This window comes from Zonotrichia leucophrys, chromosome Z (assembly GCF_028769735.1).
Source record: "Zonotrichia leucophrys gambelii isolate GWCS_2022_RI chromosome Z, RI_Zleu_2.0, whole genome shotgun sequence".
Classification (NCBI taxonomy): domain Eukaryota; kingdom Metazoa; phylum Chordata; class Aves; order Passeriformes; family Passerellidae; genus Zonotrichia; species Zonotrichia leucophrys.
This window is the reverse complement of record NC_088200.1, coordinates 61,114,998-61,131,557: the sequence shown is the minus strand read 5'-3', so window position 1 is coordinate 61,131,557 and position 16,560 is coordinate 61,114,998. Positions and strand designations below refer to the sequence as shown.

Genomic DNA, 16,560 nt, shown 5'->3' with positions numbered 1-16,560 from the left:
AACTTCAGGTGTCCTAGTCTGCATGCCTTGGCTAAACTCAAATTTTATTTTTGGTCTAAATCTCAGCTTTAGGAAACTGTGTATGTGTTCTGCTTTACGAAAAATGTCTAAATCATATGTTACATCTCAGTGACATTTCAAATAAAGCCACTCATTTTCTTGTCCAAGTAAAGCATGCAAAAAACAGGGATACAATGGCAGAGTCAAGTTACAAACACTATGCTGGCAGAGACAAATAGCTAACACTGGGGTTAAAACGGCACTTCCCACAAGCAAACACACTGAAAACAAGATGTAAAAACTTCAGCTGACACCCATTTAGACCCATTAGCCTTAGTCTGGCTTCTCCTACCAAAGCTCAGGTTAATGCAGCGGGATGGACAGCACAGACACACTGTTGGTGACACATTGCCTTTAGCAACTTTTCTAAGATATTCATGATATCAGAGGGATTTTCCAAAGCAAAGGAGGCTATGACATCCTTTAGTCGGTGCACTGCACCCTTAACAAACACTGATAAATCTGTATATGAACATGATGATTTTCAGTTAGAAAAAAATTACCCTTAACTCCATGTTGCTAAGAAACAAAATCCACCTAAAATCATGTGGTAGTGCAGCCCCTCAAATTAATTGCAAATAACTCAAAAGTGATAATTTGATTGTGAATATCTTCCAATTATTTATACCATAAATCTGTAATCTTGTTCTGAAACGGACCTCCAGCAGCTGTAGGACCTAATCCATTAACTTTAAAACACAGCTCCGCATGATTATCAGAAAAGCTAAGCGTATGAAATAACAGCAGAAGTCTACTTTCTGCGGTTTGGATCAAACACTCAATATGGCAATAGACAGAGTGGCAGCAACTACAGCTGATTATCACAAAATTCCTGAGTAGAAAGGGACCCATCAGGATCATTAAGTCCAGCTCCTGGCCCTGCACATGACATCCCCAAGAGTCTCAGCATGTGCCTGAGAGTACTGTCTAAACACCCCTTGAACTCTGCCACGCTTGGTGCAGTGACCACTTCCCTGGGGACTCTGTTCCAGTGCCCAACCACCCTCTGGAGGAAGAACTTTCTCCTGACATCCAGCCTTAACCTCCCCTGACATAAGTTCAGGCCACTCCCATTGGTCCTGTCACTGTCATCCCAGAGAAGAGATCAGTGCCTGCCCCTCCCTCCTCTTCCCCTCATGAGGAAGCTGTAAGTGTAATGAGTCTCCCCTCAGTCTCCTCCAGGCTGAACAGACCGAGTGACCTCAGCCACTCCTCACACGGCTCCACCTCAAGGCTCTTCACCATCCTCATGCCCTCCTCTGGACACTCTCTAACAAACAGCTCAATGTCTTTCCTGTACTGTGGCACCCAGAACTGCCCTCAGTACTCAAGGTGAGGTTGCCCCAGTAGAAAGCAAAGTTGGGAAAATCCCCTCTCTCACCTGGCTGGCAATGCTGTATCTGATACATCCCAGGATGGACATTTTCAAACTTATATCAAGGAGACAAAGGAAAGGTCTTTGTACAGATGTCTTTTAAAGACTTCACAGGTTTATGATTTCACAGTTTGATAGGTCAAGGGCATGGTATAGTCATAGCCTGCAATTTGGCAAGTGATAAGATGCTTTAGCAGCATGCAGTCACGTGGCATAGCCTCTGCAAGTGGTGGTGGGGTCATAATTGTCTAGTTGTGGGATTTGTTCTTTCAAAATTCAAGAAATAAATCATCCACAATGTTGATTTTACATAGGTTTTAACTTGCAGAACTGAACTGACTTGACGGCTGAAAAAAATTTTCTCTGGAGAATAATTTTGATCCCCACCATGTGAACTTCAGCATGTTCAAACTTACCATTTGGCCAAAAAGACCTACTACCATGCATAGAGGAAAAAAAGAGAATCTGCTAGATGGAAACAGAATACCTAGGGTGGAGCAACCATCCACACTCTAGAGCTCTAAATCAGCTGTCTTGAAGGACTCACTTGGAGGAAAAATCCTGCTTTCCTTGCCATCCATGATATGTGAAATATGAAAGCAAGTAAAGGAAATCAGTGACATCATAAATAAAAAACAATATTAGAAAGAACACTTGAGCATTATAACTACTTCCTCTGAGGAATGCCAGTCTCCTCTCCAATGACAATACAACTAATTGTTGCTGTAACAAGGATTTTTCACCAGGAGAGAGTTTAGGATAGCAAAAATGTGCTGCTTTTAATGCAGTTGAGCATGTAATAACCAGCCAGCATTGTACTGACTGCACAGCTCTGCAAAGACCATAAAGTACCAGCACCAGAGGAGCAATGCACTAGCAGTATGCCCCGGGGAACAACTTTGGAATTGCCTTGTTCCCCCTACACACTGAAACATAACTTCTCAGTTTATGACTCTGCTTTACCTTTCTAGTGAACTAAACTACTTTGAAAGCCTTTTCTGCATACTGCCTAACCCCTGGTGTGTGTCAGAAGGAATTTAACAAAGCAAACAAAACTAATCACAAACTGATCTGGAATAAGGGTTTGGGTGATTTTTTATATAAAAAGATCACTGTGGCGAAGCCCTTTATAATCAGGACAGTATTTGATTACTCTTTACAATTTGTGGTCAGAGCAAGTCTCACACAGTACAAGCTCTCCTTCTAACCATATACACAAAAAAATTGCTGTAACAGAGCTATAGCACCAAACTCTTAGAAGGTATAAATAGAGGAAAACTACTTTCACTGCCAGTTAAGGATCTTACTTTTCAAACCATGTTGCCCACAGCTGTGGCCAATAAATATCCAATACTAAAAAAGAAAGGAACAAAATTCATTATTCACACAGCATATGAACATAACCAGCAAGCAGGGTTGAGTTCCTTCTCCTATGACCATTGCAAGCAGTTTAATCTGAAGCAAAATAAATGAGTGCTCCTTGTTGTCTGTGTGGCCACAGCTGCCAGCACACAGGGAAAGCACAGATGATAAACTCTGGAAGGTGCCATCTGCATTGCAGTACAGTGGTTCCATACAGCCTGGCAGTGCCCAGTTTAGCTCTAAACAAAAGTCAATTGCTGATTTTTATCAAAAAATTGATAGTAAAGACGGCACAGTTTGAATGTAGGAGTTGTCAGGTGGCTAAGCTTCCTCCTACAGTATGCATTTATGCAGCATATTTCCCACAGTATGTCCCCCATAATTTCTGATCAAGAAAAAGGAAAGCCTGGTAGCTTCTTGCTTCTCCTTGCACATTTTTGTGCAGCACATGCTGTGACTCAACAGGAAGGTCTTTGTCTCAGATCCCAATCAGAGTACACCATAAAAAACTTTAATTTGCTGCTCTAATTAAAAGGTCACTGGGGGGTTCTGTGGTGATGTTGATTCAGGACCCCTTGAAACCTTAAGGCCGCTTCACACCATATCTCATCCCATGGCTTCACAGAAGAATTTTAGTGGGAACTGTTAAAAGCATCAAAATCTTTGCACTCTCTAAGACAGTGTAGATGCTAGGAAAATATACTGCAGGACAGGCTGTCTTATCAAAGGCACATCCAAACCAAAAGATGATTACTGTGATTACAGCAGTGGAGGAATTCACAGCATTTTCAGTATATCACTAAACCAGGCATATAACCAATTCACCAGTAGGATTCCTATTCTTCCAAGGTAAGATTTCATAAGACTGGCACACTCACATGACACTTAAAGACATCAGAAGCAGAGGCTGGTTCAAAGTAATCATAGCAAAAAAAGAAACCCAAACCCCAAAGCACCACCACTAAAATCAACAAAAACACCAAAACCAAACTGACAAACAAAATCACCTGCCAAAAACATTGTCTTCCCACTCCCCCCACCCTCAAACAACCAAACAAAGACCCAACTCAAAAGAAGTCCAAAAGCCAGAAAATCACTGAAGAGGGAAAACATGTGAGATAAGCAGGAAAAGCCACCAAAATGGTAGAGAAGTCACTGGGGCAAACAGCCCTGTATTATCTGAACTACCTGCACTTAGTCTGAGTCTTCTATCTTATTCTGTTAACAGGTTGTCCCCAGTTTGAGAATCTGAATAAATGCCACTTTATTACAAGTTAATACTCAACTAGTGAAAGACTGAGTTAAAAGAAAAGCTAGGAGAGCTTCAAAATAAATCTTTGCAGATAATTTGGAGAACCTTACACAAATAATAATTCATACATTCAATATCATTGTATTCAACTGTAGAAAAATGACAACAAAGAAGATCCTCCCAAAACATCACTTACTGCTTGATTAGTGCCTGAGGTTGCTACCCTACTGCAGTCTTCTTCTCACTTCTGCGCATTTTTCCAAATGGGAAGCACTTGGATTGGCAATAGGTTTTTCACCCACTCATCCAGACCATGGCCTAGATGCCATGCCCTCTCACCATCATGACAGAAACAAGAGTATTTGTTGCATTTTTGAATATCCTCATGCCCAGGTTGTTTTATGTCCTTTCCTCTACTGTTTCCTGACAGAGACACACATTCTTCAATGCATAAAAATAATGGTGCTAGATCTTTTTATCTATTTAGCACTTCTGTTACATGCTGTATTGTATTTATTCTAACATTTTATTATCCACTAGAATTTGGTGGAATCTTTAACAACATGGAGGATACTGATTAAATTCACACAGATTTTAGCACTTGTAATTTGTTCCTGAATTGGCACAAAGCCAAAACAACCTTAGACCTACTTCCCCCTAGGATGCTTTCATAATTATAATTGCTACATAATAAATGGTTAGGGAATTGCATTGCTACCTTGCTATTCTTTACCCCACTTCAATTACATCTTTTGCCACTCATGCATTCCATATGTTTATGGTTTGGATCCAGTCCACAAACTATTTGAGTATACCCAGCTGTATCACAAACAAGATCTGCTATTAGAGAGGCAGATACCATCAGTATTTTTGAGGTAGCAATCACCACAGATCCCAAGAGTACTCCCAAATAATAATATATCTGTTCTCTGAAAAGAATGTCACCCAGGTGACTGACAAGACTGAATCCCCATCCTAGCTCAGCAGGGACTGAAGTCCAAATTTTCTTCAGAAAAATGAGTGAGAATCCTGGATAATGAGCCGCAAAACTGAATTTCCAGGCAAGAGCCACTGTCACTGTCTTGGAGATCCTAACTCTGGTGTCAGCGAGACTGGAAACTTCAACTATGGGTATTTCTTTAGGAGCCACTAATAACACCTGAGTACCAAGGTGCAAAACAGGTAGGTGCATCTGCAGTTGCCATGATTACAGCCAATTGGATGATAATAAACACACTGCTTCACATGCAGAAAACACACACCTCACTGAAATGCTTTCCTATATTGTTCTTTGTGAGGAACTTCTATACCTTCTATTCCCTTCGTAATTTCAAAACACCCTCTTTCCTACCTTAACACTTCTTTTTTTCTTTATTCTCTCCTTCACTCACCCAGACACTGCACCAGGCTTTGGTTTAAGTGTCAGCTAAATAGCAGTTCAGAAGAATCACAGGCAGACACTAAAGCAAAGGCTGTTGGCCACATGGCATTTTGTCTCCATTGAGTTTCTAACTCTAGGTTCACCTGTAGAAAACAATCAGGCATATATACAAAGATAGTGTAAACTACCTACATTTGCTGCCCTTTACATGACCATGTTCAGACAGGTTCAATTTTTAAATTATTGCATGTATGTGGGAGTACATGCAATTAGAGGATTATTCCTCTTGTGGACTTCCTGTTTTTACAACAGGACAACATACTACAAGTTAGACAGCCTGTAAGACCAGAACCTATCATGCAACTCTTCACCTGCTTGCTCTAAAATAAAACCTCCATTTAGGTCAGAGCCATACTGATGTGGCACACCTGGGAATTCAAGATAAAAACCACTACTCAATCTGTTATTCAATTTTAATACATCTGCTTAAATTGACATGAAAAATGTGGTATAAGTGGCACACGTATTTAGAGAACATGGTCACTCTAAAGGACCATGATAAAATATTTCAAATACTGAATACGCCAGTTATAATTGCAATAGAAAGTCAACACTTGCCAGAAAATCAGGATTTTCCAAATTCTGCTAAACACCATCATTCTTCTGTTTCTTTCAGTTCCAACTTCTTTGTTATAAAACAAACATGGACACTGGCACTGTATTTTCCACAACTTACTTAAAAAAAAAAAAAAGTAGGCAGAACAACAGACAAAACTCGTTATGTCCTAGATATTGAAAAGTAAAGACCTAACTTGCAATGTAAGCATACATTCATATTCAAATATATTTCAATCACTGTATTGAACAGAAGCAGTTAAATAAGGCTTGCAAAATGATCATGTCTATATTTCAACAAAAATAATTTTCAGAAGTCTATCCAGACTTATCTAATGGGTTAAATGAGAGTTACTTTATTGCAAACATACTGATAGTCTTGTGAATATAATAAGAAAATGGTGCTTCTATAAATGTGTAGGCCCCAAGCAAACCATATAATTCCAAGTGTAATTATAGCAAAGCAAATTCTGTCTACAGAGTCATGCAGATATAGGCATGTAGCTTTTCTGTCCCACAGAAATATTGTAGAAATATTGTAGGTGCTATCCAGTTCTATAGATTTAATTCAAAGCTTCTAAATGTGATGCAATCTCCAGGTTTTCAGAAGACCCACCCATGAAAGTAGAGCTATAGACCTTAACACAGGTGCCCATCCAACACCCCTAAAGCCAAGTGACACAATATCCTGAAAAACTCCACAGAACAGATGTCATCTGTGGTAGGTTGGACACATAAAATGTATCTGTTGACAGCAGTCTTTAGATAAACTGACTCATATTTCAGCTCCATGGCAGAGGTACCGTACCTAGACTGTGAAACTGCATACTCCATGCCTGAACTCTGCCTTTTACAAAAGAGATTTCAACATACAGCTGCTAAAGGGTGAGGTAACCTTATATGCTCTCTTCTGATCTCTCACATTCCTTTGTCATTAGAACTGTTAGATTAATTGCATGGTTTATTCCAGCATCAGGCAAATGTTACAGAACAGCTCCACTGAAAAATGCAGGAAACATAATGCCAAGCTTTATGCTTCTTCTCTGTTTACGACTTCATAATACTTTGGTTTCTAAGACATTATCAGATGAATAAGTCTAAGGTCTAGATGGTGCACTGTACTACTGTTCACAGGAGCATCAAAAGATGAAACTTTGATGGAACATATTCCAAAGTGTAGGCAGCAAGTCAAACAAGTGAATTGGCTCAACTGCACTTCTTCTTTTGTGATAAGGTATAATGAAATGGACTGAGGAAAGGAGACATCTATGGGGAATACAAGCAATCATCTAACTAATCCAGGCCCCAGTATCCCAGAAAACTAAAATGATCCCTACTATTATCCTACTGTCAGCATTTGAGTTGAAACACTAGCATGCACACAGAAAAATCTTTAGGAATAAACTTTGAGTACAAACACAACTTCTCATTTAAGCTCTAAGTGCTCTAAGCAGAGAATAAGAACTGAGACAAACTTTTTTCTCCCAAGACAGAGGTAAAGAGAAGCACAGAATAGCACAAAACTGTCTCGTGAAGACTTATGAACCAGTTAACACCTTCTTAAAGTAAAGCAGATGTCTTTTTGTGGGTAAACATGTTCCCACACTAGGTAAAATTTCAAATCAATTTTCTGTGTCTGTTTTTGCAGACTGTGTATCAGTTTTCTCTGCTATCATACCTATAACACATTCTGTCATGCTTGATCTGAAAAAAAGTATTTGCTAGCAGTGGAACATTAGTTGCAGGGGAAAACTTGATGACCCTGTGGAATGTTAACAGTAACAGTCCATTTTACCTATTTCTATTTAAGGGAAAAAACAACTCTGGAAATACTTTACCTATCAATCATGAGATTCAATGCGATGTTAAGGACTTCCTAACTATGACACTTTAAGAAAGAATTCTCAAAGAGGATTTAGCATTTCAGAATTGGTCACAGTTGCCTCTTTTTATAATACCATTCTAAACCAGTCCACTGATGGCAATTCTACCATCTTCTTTCTACTGAACGTAAGAGGTAAGAGGGTAGTCTGCAGGGCAAACAAAGATTTGCCCTGATCTGATTTCTTGTGTGCTTTCTATTAAGTGCTTTTGAAATAAATCTTGGAATTCAAGAGTCTGAGAGATGTTTAAAAACATTCTGCGTGCCCCTTCCTCTAGTTAAACTAATAAAACTAGTCTGACCTGTCTACAGAGAAAATTAGCTTTGATAATGAAAAACAGTGAGTTTGTGGTGAACATAGGACAAATGCCTGATAATATTACTGCAGCTACATGAAAACAATCATTAGTGCATAATTAAATGCCACAATTTACAAATGAAAGAGCAATACGAACAACACAACAATGTAGCATTAGCTTACTTCATTGCATTGCTGAGAACAAGTCTATATTATGAGCAGCTAATGGCCCTGCCTTAGAAATATAATGATTACAAAAAATAACTCAGCAACACCACTTTTCTGGACTGTATGTCAAATTGCACAGCATAATAAACAATCATACATACTACAACAAATAAATGCTGAAAAAAGTTCCTAGCAAGCAACCCCAGGAACTCTCAATTATCTATCAGTATGTTAATTCAGTAGAAAACCATTCATGAAGAACAGAAAGTAAGATAACTATGCCTCTGGACTGGCATGGTCTAAAAAGGACTAAATTCTGAAAAGGCATAGGATTGAATTTTGACTGTATGATTTGAAGGGACAGATAGACACTTCCACAGTGAACACAGCCTGATCACCCAAGCCAAGTGACCTAGCCAGCACTCATGCTTCATCACTGCGCCCCCAGGACATAAAAATGTATTGGCTTTCTGGTTACCAGCCCAGCCCAGTTCTCAATGTTTTTGTTGCTCAAAGCATGAAAACCAGGGAAGCCTTCTGGCCCTCTGGAGTGCACTAGCCCAGCAGTATGTTCAGGCTAACCAATGCTTCAATAATGTACAACATTTGTGCCATTGGCTCTGGCACAAATAAATACAGTAGTCCAGCAGGACCAAGTGCAGCAGCCACTGCCACAAGTAGAACATGGCAAAAGCTAAAGCCTTCATGTAAGCTATGTGGGTTATTTTCATAGCAAAGTACATAAATCTGGAGTATTTCCTCTTGGAAAAAGCATTGGATAGTGGTAAGATACAGGGAATTACAGTTAGAGCCAAGCCTGAAATGATCTTTTGTGGCCTCCACTTGTGCCATTACAGGCTATCAGTCACCTTATTTTATTTTCACTGTATTAAATATGTTGCCATGAGCCTTTAAATTAAAAGACTCTAACCAGTTGAATTCAGACTCTCAAAGTTAAATTCTTTATCTAATAAATCATATATACTCCCTATTATGGTGTGAACCTTTCTACTGTGGTGTAAATTAACTTCTTATACCTACCTTATTCTGTCTTAGAAGACATTGAGTTATGACCATCTGTACTGGAGTTCCATGGCCTAATTCTGGAAATGGCAGTGGGGAAGGAGAGGGAGGGATTCTGGGGTGGCTTTTGTGACAAGATGTTGGACACTTCTTCCGTTTCTTACAGAGCCAACTCCTGCTGGCTCCAAAGACAGATGAGCCTCTGGCCAAGGCTGGACCAATTAGAAATGGTGGTAACGCCTCTATGTTAACATATTTAAGAAGAAAGAAAAACAAAAAGAGGTTGTGCAGTTGTCATTGTGACCAGAGAAGAGCAAAGTGAGAACATGCGGGAGGAACAATGCTGCAGACACCAGGGTCAGTGGAGAAGGGGGGGCAGGAGCTGCTCCAGGCACTGGAACTGAGATTCCCCTTCAGGCCGTGGTGCAGCCCACAGTGAGACAGCTGTGCCTCTGCCGCCCACGGGGGTCCACGGGGGATGCAGAAATCCACCTGCCTCCTGTGGAGGAACCCCATGCTAGAGCAGGTGGATAACTGGAGTAGACTGTGGTCCTGTGAGAGACCCATGGAGGGAGGGGCCCTGCCCCCAGGCTGCAGCAGTCTGACCTTGATGGACTGCACCCCATGGAATCGTGACCCACACTGCAGCAGTTTGAGGGGGACTGGTGCCCAAGAGAGGGATTCACATGCAGCAGGTCACAGGGAGCTGTTTTTAATGAGATGGAGCTGCATCAGAGACATTCATGGAGAGCTGTCTCTCATGGGAGAGACCCCAGGGTGCAGCAGGAAAATTACTCCTCTCCCTGAGCAGTGGGAGCAGCCTCAGGTGGTGAACTGACCATAACCCCTATTCCCTGTCTTCTTGCACCACCAGGGTGAGAGGTAGAGCTGGAAAGAGGAAGGAGTGGGGGGAAGGTGTTGTTAAGGGCTCATTTTGCTCCTCATTTTCCTGCTCTGATTTTCTTAGTAATAAATTCAATGCATACCTCTAAGTTGAGCCTGTTTTGCATGTGACATTATTTGATGAGTGATGTCTCTCCTGGTCCTTATCTCGACTCAGGAACTCTTTGTTAAATTTTCTCTCTTCCGTCCAGCTGCAGAAGGGAGTGAGTGGGTGGCTTTGGTGGGTATCTGGCAATTGGCCAGGGACAACCCATGACACCATCTTTTAATCCTAACTAGATTCCTAGATAAGAACATGAGTGGGACAGACTTTGGAAAACAGAAGCTGTATTGGTGATCCACAGCTCTCTCTCAGGCCTTTATTTATTTGCTAAGTTCTGTTTTGTTAACATGCTAGTTTACAGTATGGTGCAGAATATAGTACATGGAAAAGAGGTTATTAGTTACTGAGGTTATCACAGCAGACTCTGATGCCTCGTGCCATGTGGATTCTGCAGTCTGTCTTGATGGAAAAGCTTTGAGAACTTTGAAGACTCTCGAGGCTCTGCAGGAAACCTTTTTGGTTGAGTGGGAGAGCTGGGTTACACAGGCATCTCCCAGCTTGTGCTCCAGTTGTACTGCTACAGATTGACTATTAATAATTTGCAATTCTGTCTAAAAAATAATGCGACTTGGGGATTGCATTTGGGTGATTGTATTTTGTAAAGCAGATCACACCAGAACTCAAGATTGCCTGAAGCACACAGAAGAAAGTTGTGCACCCTTCAGACTCCTCATAAAACAGGGAGAAGCTGCTTAAATATGTAGTCAGGAAGGAATGCAAAATCCCTTTGCTTGCAAAGGACTTTGAAAATAAAAAACACTAAAGAAGAGACTAAGGAAGTTAAATCATATTAACCAGTGTTGTACCCTACAGATAACAGCCAGGACTAACTTTGACAATCCTCATGTATCCCTTCTAATACACACACAGGATACTCTGTGATTCTGTTTTCTAGCAGCTTATCCTCTCCTTTTCCTCCAAAATGCTTCAGCAGAAGGCTTTTCAACCTAAGCACTTTCATTGCAAGACAAGATTTTTTAAAGGTAATGTGAAATCAAATTTTTTTTCAGGGATTACAATGGAATACCAGCAATGTCTTACATACTCTATGTTACACTTCTGGATTGTCTCATTCCATGCATCCCAATGGAAGCACACTGCCCCTGCAATCTCCCACATTTGATGACCTGCAGAAACCAGTACATTTCTAATGCAAAGCACTATAAAAATGAAGAAGATAAGAAATTACACCTGCAAGCATAATGAGATATAAAATCTAAGAGAAGTTTTCCTTCTTTATAATTCTATAAAGGTCATTAATGTAATTAAGTTGTGTTTGGTAGCTTTATCAGTACAATAAACAAAATAAATCAGATTATGAAAGCTGCTTTATTTTAATAGTGAAAGATCAGGTTTTCAAATGATTGCTCTCTTTGCTGTAAAATATAACCACAAAATTCTTATCAAAACCACTGTATCATGTAAAAACTGTCTCCTCGAGTGCTTTGGGAACAGCAGATGGAAGCAAGAAATATGAGAGCAAGCCATTTGTCCAAGGCCACACACCAGGCCAATAGAGATCAAGGAAGGAAAACACAGTTGGCTCATTTGGAGTGGCCATCTGTTCATAAAGCTGCACTCCAAACATGTTCTTTAAACAGATTTGGCCCCTCTGTTTAACTCAGCTTGAACCTGCTCAACATAACATATTTCCACTGGATAATGGAGTCCTTTGGATCTAACAAATTCACAGTGTAAATGAAATATCTGATGGACAGCCCAAACTTGACATCTTTTACACGTACATTCTTTATTCATCAAGGGTTTCAAAGCTGTCCTTCCAATAGACTTTGAAATAAGCATTAGAGTGAACTGGTTCATGGCTTCAGCACATCAAAAGTTCCTGTGTTCAGAGCTTTTGTCCTGCCCAAAACATTGATCTGTCATATGCAAGCCTCTTCAATTGCCTGTCGTGTGTGGTTAAGCAATTTCAAAATAATGGGTGCCAATGACCAGTTAGTAATGTCACAGAATTAAAAGACTCATGCCAATTCACCAATTCCACAAGTGATATACTCCCATACAGTCCAACTGCTTACTCAGCAAAGACTGAGACAGGGCTTAGGAACCCACCTAAGTTTTAGGCTCTGTGCAAGTTCTTCCACAGACAGACTTCTGCAAAATTCTAAGTAGCAAACAAGAGAGAACCAGCAGTTTTCACTCTAGTTTTTAGAGTCACAATCTACACAGCAAATCAACTGAATATCACTGGATTCACTGAGGGTCTTCAAGCAGGAAATGTGAACTGTTTCTGATATAGTGTGAAGGGGAAGTTGGACCATTTGTGGGACCCACTATGGCCCCTTTCAGTCTTACCTACTTGGTGATTCTGTGAGAATGGACAGTACTGTAGGCACTTCTCTGAACACAGAACCGATGCAGTCATATTTTCATGGGGCTACATGAGCTATTCCTAACATAGAATCCATCCTGTTACAGGAACCTCTCTGGTCACGCATTCCTGGCAAGGTTTATGAGAGCCTTCAGAACAACTTTGTTACTTAGTAATACATCAACCACAGAACGAAGTGTTCCTGCAACCATTTAGCATCCTTTAGCCAAGATCATTAGCAAGGCAGGTTTTTAGACTTGCTGGTAATATCCATTCTCATATGTGACCAGGTCCCGAGGGGAAACAAAGCTTATCTGCAACAGTAATATTTGAGGGAGAGGCAGGACAAAGATGCAAATGACCCAATGAGATGGGTACACAAGAAAGGAAAAATAACCAAACACAAAAGCCCCAAACAAATGAAACAACAACTAAAAAACCAATAAATAAGCTGAATTTGGCATGCTTATTATGCCTGTTGTCAAACCAAGCGATGTAAACATTCTTGGTTCCCACCTTATTTTGCAGTTTTTCACAAAAAGGCCACAGCCATGACACTTAGCAATAATTGCTTAGACTTTCTTAGTTCTCTATGAAAGTTATTAACTTTTACGAACTTTTTAGGGGAAAACATTTAATTATCTCTCTATTACATTTTTTAACTGATTTCATGGAAACAAAACTTTCCAAGAACAAGGAAGTCCAAAGTGTCTGTCTTGCTTAACAATAACCTTACAAACCACCATCCTCCTTCAATGATGTTTGAAAGAGCCATTCAAACCTCAAAAAACCCCTCAAAATAAACTCAGTCCTCCAGAGCACACAAAATTAACTGCTGAATGAGGAAGAAAACAAGCTACTGACCAACACAGGAAAAATCTCATCACTAAGCACATAGAACCATAGAATAGCTTGAATTGGAAGGAACCTTACAGACCATTCCAAGCCTCCTGCTGTGGACAGGAAACTTTCCACTAGATAATCAGAGCCCCATCCAACCTGGTCTTGAACACCTCTAACAATGGGATTAGTTAGAGGTGTTCAAGACCATAAACTCACATTAGTTAGTTTCATAAACTAATACAACCCCTCTGGGCAACCTGTGCTACTTTCACAGTAAAGAGTTTTTTCCTAATATCTAGCCCAAACCAGCCATCGTTTAACTTAAGGCCATTCCCCCTTTTCCTATCACCACACGTTTTTGTGCAAAGCACCTCTCGAGCCTTCTTATAAGGCCCCTCTAGGTACTGGAAGGTGTTACAAGGTCTCCCCGGAGCCTTCTCCACTCTAGACTGAACAGCCCCAACTTTCTCTGCATAAGAGAGGTGCTCCAGCCCTCTGATCAACTCAGCGGCTCTTCTCCTGACTTGCTCCAACAGGTCCACATCTTTCTTGTGCTGAGGCCCCTAGAGCTGGATGCAGTGCTCCAGGTGGGGTCTCACCAAGGTAGAACAGAGCAGAGGGACAGAATCCACTCCACCCTACTGGCTGTGCTCCTCTGGATTGTTCTCATCACTATCATTCCTGCCCAGAGAAAGGAAAGGTGATTAGCTTTCCAGTCACACTATTTTTCCAAGCTGAAGCAGTATTGAGGCCAAACAGGAGAGAAAAAGGACCAGCTCTTTGAGTGGAAGTTAACCATCACATCAATTTGGCTGTGTGCAGTAAACTTCACCTTAAGCTTGGAATCATTCATGTCCTGTTAGAGGCTTGCTCCCAGGAGTAATTTGGCTGATGGTGATCTCTTAAAATACATTCAGTGTGAAATATTTCCTCTGCAGTTGTGGGTAAACAAGTCAGTGGAGCTTTTCCTATTATGTTTATTGGATTCTGTGATTCAGGCCTAAGGGTTTTCCAGGGGAAAAATGAGGTGATGCACGCTTCCCAGAAACAAAAACACTGTTCAGCAGGAATACCAAGCAAATCTAATCTGGCATTTTGATTTCTTCTTTTATCACACAACACCTCAACTTAAACTAGACTAGCACTAACTCATACAGGTGAAAAAGCATTAGGAACCTTGTATCTCCTATTTCTCGGGTAGTGTTTTCATAACCACTCTTTCACTAGCTGCCAAGATGACCTTCTTACAGACAGATGAACAATAACAGTTAGCCTAACTGTTTATTACAATTGATTGCAAGCAGATGAGAACATTAGTCATGAAGATCTAACCCAAAGAGTCAGACAATGCAGCCAGATGGAAATTCCTTTGAAAAGTCAAACAGTCCCTCACCCAGGAAAATATTTAGAAATGGAGTTTGCTGGGAGGGCATAATGGTGTTCAGGTCATAACAGAGAAGAGTTTTGACCAGCTGCTGTTTAAACATGACCAGTCATTTTTCTCCCTCCATTTTCACATGCTTTTTCCTTCCCAAACAACCTAGTTCCATTCCCTTTCCTGCTTTTAATTTCTCCCCTAAGCATCCCATAAGTCCTGTCTTCCTGTGTATGCTGCAATGTGTCCTCTACCTCCAGGCAGCAAAACAAGGAAGTCTGTGAGGTGCTCCAGGATGGGCCCATATTGATGCATTTCTCTCCCATGCCATGGGGATGAGGCTGCCCCAGCACAATGCTGGAAGGGGCCTTTCCTCAGCATCCTTACATTGGGTCTTTGCCTGCCGCTGTCCCTTGTGCTCCTCTGGGTTTGAGGAGATAGGATCCAGTGATCCAGGGGCTGGGAGCAGCTGCGGAAAGGGTTACTAAGGCTCCTCCCCACCTGCCAATGTTTCTTTGCACTACCTTGTGGAGCACAGGCAAGTTTTTATCACATAAACTAACAGTTTATCATTACTACTTCTTAAGGAAGAAAAGAGGGCAATGCTGAGGGAAGCAAAGACAATATGGAAGCTAAAGCAGCTAAAGTAGCATCTCAGAATTTCGGGTTGCCCAAAGTCAAAACTGATTTTCAGGTCTCCACCCTTTATTTTTCTTCTTTTTTCTGCATTATTCATAATGCTTCCATTAGACAATCTTGACAAATAGCCTGGGTAAAACTGTATAATGGTCCCAAGACATGTACTAACTAGATATATCTACTTTGTAAAGAAAGACGTAGTTAAAATACAGGAAAACTAAGAAACTTTGAACCTAGACAAATTCATTTAGGTGAATTCAGATATGGGATCTCAGTTCCATTCAGCTGACACCTAGTCCTTTGTACCAGACCTTCACCTTTATCCTCTGGATTTTGTTTTCACCTCCCATATGAGCCATGAAATGTTCATATTGTCATCTGCTTTTGTGCAAAATGGGATCCTCAGTCCAAAAGTTCTTTAGCCTTCACTGAAACATAACAGGCTATGTAAGCACAACTACAAGACATTTTGATGCTCACATTTGTTACAGACATCTGTGACAGACAGATTTTTAAAATTATTATTATTGTTGTTGTTGTTGTTGTTGTTGAGAAAAACAAACCACAAAAAGAAGCAACCAAAAAAATCCAAACCAAACAACCATATTCTATCTCAGAAGACCAAAAAAATGTTTTTTTCAGCAAATCTTGGTTCATCCACCAGACTTCAGAGAAGTTTTTAGGAGGCAAGAACACAATGAAATGCAAAATCCTGAAGCACTAAAACTAAAGCATATGTATAGCTTCTGACGCAGTCATTCAAGGCCACTTTTCTCATTCCCACAGGAAAAGTATTTTCTTATTTACAGGAAGAGATAAGGAAAGAGACAGTGTGAGGTGCTTGGTCACAGGATGGCTGGTTTGCACTACAAGAAAGAATGTGTTTATCTCCCTCCTCTGTTTTCAGGAAAGAAGAGTTCTGATTTAGAAGATGGTAATCTCCATGTGG

General features: G+C 40.6%; 1 protein-coding gene across 2 annotated transcripts in view; it reads right to left on the bottom strand.

Moving 5' to 3' along the window:
• Positions 1-16,560, bottom strand: part of MOB3B (MOB kinase activator 3B) — an 86,735-nt gene that overhangs the window by 56,976 nt on the left and 13,199 nt on the right. The window lies entirely within an intron of this gene.